Source organism: Phallusia mammillata, chromosome 5 (assembly GCF_965637545.1).
Source record: "Phallusia mammillata chromosome 5, kaPhaMamm4.hap1.1, whole genome shotgun sequence".
NCBI classification, from domain to species: domain Eukaryota; kingdom Metazoa; phylum Chordata; class Ascidiacea; order Phlebobranchia; family Ascidiidae; genus Phallusia; species Phallusia mammillata.
In genome coordinates, this window is record NC_137256.1 from 2,845,937 (window position 1) to 2,850,552 (window position 4,616).

The window sequence follows — 4,616 nt, forward strand, 5'->3', positions numbered from 1 at the left end:
AATAACAAGGTGCTGTAACACGCTGCGAAGGTTAATTAGACTGATAGCTTGTAAAATAATCACGAAGGTTCAAAATGTTTTACAGTTTCCTATTATATCAAAAACAATCAGTTTGCTGTTCAGTTACTACACAACCAACAAACGAACATGTTTGCTTTCTTGTACCTGGTTTCGCAAATCAGAGTTAAACTAACTTATATATGTGAGTAGTTTAAGTGAATTTTTCGTTAACAGGTTGATACACACGTCAGAAAGTGGACCATTCGAACAAAACGAAAACTTACGTTGCCATTTATATTGGCGAAATTAATACTTTTGTTTTTTTTTAAAAAAATCGTTTTACGCAATCATACGGAACTCAGTTGTTTGCTCACATTTGCAACCGGTGTACGGATCGCCATCAAATCCTGCATCGCACTCACACTCTTTGTCCCAACGCATGGCGTTATCGCCACATTCACTGGCTAAAAGTAAGAAAAATATTTAAATTAAATAATGGTTTTCTGAAAAGATTATTTCCTTTAGCGACGTTTCAACGTCCTATTTAAGTCGTCTTAAGAAGGCCAGAAACACTCGTCAAGCAGAAACCGCAATAAACAAAACAAAATTGTAAGTTGGAACAACATGAAAAAACGCAGAATCTGTCGTTACAGTCCTTACATGGTCTACTTTGACTTCATAAAGATATGTGCTTAGCACTGACGTGTTGACATTTCGTTAAGTATAGGTAAAGACGAAGGCACGTTATAACACAAAATGACGTCCAATACAACCTACATTTATTTTATAATTACGTTTTTAGCAGTCACATAAAAAATGCCATTTACCCTCGCAATGTGTTCCATTGCCAGTAAATCCATATTTACAAGTACAACTGAAACCTCCTTCAGTGTTTTGACAAGTTGCATTTGCATGACAGTTGTCAGTTCCAGTGGCACATTCGTCAATATCTGCAATTGGGCAGAAGAACATTTTAATCATTGTAAATTATGGAAGTACAATCTAAATCTTTTCTCGTTAGTTGAGACTAAAAATCGAACGTTTAATTTATACTAGGCTACTAGAAAATCAATAAATTCGAATTATTGAGCTTTAAGTAAATACTTACCACAGCAGTATCTCACTTCGTAGTCCGAACATGTATTGTTGTTGTTCTTGTTAACACATCTCAGATCGAAACTTCGCGAAATTTCTACTTTTTTCTTTGTTGTTTGGTGAAATTCATTTGTCCCAACAACTCGGACTTCCAAAGAAAGTGGGTCCGAACAAACAATAGGATTTCGCATCAATGATCGAATTTCGAGATCACCAGTGTCATCGGGATCGCCATTATCGTAAAAACGAGTCCAATAGTACCCAGAACTGGAGCAGAACATGTCTAAAAATTTGTGTCAGCATGGTCAATTAGAATTGTAAGTTGGCCGAAATACGCGCCTGAACCCGGGCCGAACATAATAATGGTGGTTTAACAGGTCGAAACATAGAAGATATAACACTGTGAGCAATAGTATACAATTGCTTGACGTTTTCGGGCTGCTGGACACTAAGTTAAGTCCATCACCTAATCACTTAGCTACGTAATTTATATTTAAAAATAATATACAACTCATCCGACGTTTCGACGTCTCATCCAAGGCGTTTTTTCAGGGTAATGTCGTTTATTTTATATGACACCAAAAGGGTAAACACATGTTCAAAATAAGACGTCGAAATGTTGGATATTTTGTTTACATTTGCCGTTTGAACAAGAAAGAAAAGTTTATTAAATATGCCCGTCAACCACACTATATTTATTTAGAAATATATTGACCAAAATCAAAACCCGCTAAGCTTCTCCATAACTTCCAAGTTTTTGTAAACTAAAGATAGGCCAAACCTCTAAAATATGAGATTACATTTTTAATTTAGATTTCTCAGTTGAGTACAATGCCAGTTGACAAAAATAGTTCCAGTAACATCACACGTATATCACAATCACGTTTTACTGTAGGTACTTTGAAATACCTTTGCAATCTGTTCCATTACCAGTGTATCCAGGATTACAAGTACAGTTGTAACTTCCATCCGTGTTTTGGCAAGTTGCATTTGCATGACAGTTGTGAGCTTTGTTGGCGCACTCGTCAATGTCTACATTTAAGCGAGTATTTAGGCAATTTCAAGACATGCAGATGAGTGCTAAATCTATATTTTATGTTCACAATTAACAAACATGCTTCTAACTTCCAAGTTACCTGTGCACTTTGTAAATCGATCCTCTTTATGTCCGTCTGGACAAATACATTCAACTACACCCGCTGTTTCAACACATTTGGCACCGCTGCTACAAGGATTGGAATGGCATGGATCAAGTTCTAGAATAAAACTAAAGTCACTTTTGGTGTGTTTCAGTGTTACCATAGCAAATGTAGTTTTGTGATTAAACTTTAGGTGAAGGCAAAAACAGATTGAGCTATTAGCGTTACATTTGTTTTTTTTTTAAGGACAGTACAAGTGGTGTTGACGGCTGACGCTAAGTACGACGATCACAGCCTACACATATAATGTAATCACGTTTGAGTAGTTGTTGCGACCTAAGTCGTATTTAATTGTTTGATTGGTTTGAAGGTAATTACCAGTTTATATTCGTGAAATGCTATGTACTAAATGATAGATAACTAGTGAGTTCCATTATATTGCTGTAACAAGTATGTGTTTTTAGTTTATCTGTGACAAAGCACAGCTAATTTCTAATTACTAAAGGATACATATTTGCAACGTGTTATTTCGAAATTAAGTTCAAGTTTTACACGTAAGACTGGTACACAAGCAGGACATAGCACCAATAACAACTGATTTACCGCAGAAAATACACACGTCAAATACTCTGTAGACAGGTCTAGATTGACCTTCCAATAAAAAGCGCTCGAAAATTGCAAAAGCGTCTGTAATCCTATTAAAATGATTATTTAAACAAACGGCGATTAACTCAATTAAAAGAAATGAGAGTGACTTAAAGAAACTTGAGTGGTCAGCAAAAACAAAATGAGCGACCAGCCAGAATATTTTTGCAGCGATGCATTAAAACGTTGCGCGTTAACCTAATTTGGTTGTCGACCGCTGGACGATACGTAAAATTTTCCATTATCGAGTACATTCCGTGAGAAGCCAGTTTACCTTCAAAAAGAAATTTCGAATAAAAGCGCTGTTTGAAGGCCATTTAAAACCCTTGCCATGGCTTAAGACATTCCGAATTATGCGACGTATGTGACTTCCTATTAACCAAAGTTTTATGAAGTAAATCATTTGTCATATTGACATTAATGCCATATTGCGATATATAAAATATCGTAACAGCAGTTACCCTTAATCTAAATTTACCTTTGCACTGTATTCCATTACCAGTGAATCCAGATTTACAAGTACAGTTAAAACTCCCTTCAGTGTTGTGACATGTTGCATTTGCATGACAGTTGTGAGTTTCGTTGCTACACTCATCAATATCTCCATATGGACAGAAAATTATAAAAAATTATTTGCTAAATTGAAGACATGTAGATGGGTGTATAATCTAATTTTTATGTCTAGAATTTCAATTAAAACAAACAGAAATTTGAGAATAAGGAAACGATTAGAAACAGACCATCAACTTACCACAGCAGAAGCGTACTTCATAATCCGAACATCCATTGTTGTTTGCACCATTCAAACATACCAGACCCTCAGTTTCGGAAAGTTGAAGTTGTTCCCCTCTGTGTCTTACACTTGTCCCTACAATCCGGGCGTCGACTTTAGATGGATTCACACAGACAGTGGGATTTTGCATATTATGTTTCATTTCATAATCGCCATTGCCATCTGGGTCGTCATCATCATAAAATCGGGTCCATTTGTTTCCAGGAAGGGGACAAAGGGAGTCTGAAGAAAATAGTGTGATGTTGCATGTAGTTTTTGAGACACCTCCACCACAATTACCCATGCACATTTCGTTCGCAATGCCTTTATAGTCAAGTGGACAAAGACACACAGGCTTTCCCCAAGCATGACGACATTCAGCACTTGAGGCGCAAGGAGGGTCGCACGATGGTCCAGCTGAAAGCAAACAATTTCGTACAAGTAAAATATGAAAAAATGCAAAACTTGTTCAGCTTATACGACGTGGCATGTTAAACTTTGGCTGCACATTACGATTAAGAAAAACTGTTTTGTTGTGACTAGCATTAAATTTCTCGAAATATAGTTAATGCACAAGCACTAATATGAGAAAAAGTTATCACAGTAAAATGTAGGTTTCTATGTTTGTACAAATCAATATCACAACGAATAGGTCCACAACTGCCCCATGCATTTTGTTTATGCACGTTGTTCGATAGTTACCCCAAAGCTTAAATTTACCTTTGCACTGTATTCCATTACCAGTGAATCCGAAATTACAAGCACAAAAGAAACTCCCTTCAGTGTTGTGACAAGTTGCATTTGCATGACAGTTGTGAGTTTTGGTAGCACACTCGTCAACATCTACAAATAGACAGAAAATTATTAAAAACTGATCGTTAAATTTAAGAAATGTAAATGAGCGTATAATCTAAGTTTTATGCCTAGAATTTCAATTTAAAACATCGAAATTTGTAAATTAGGGA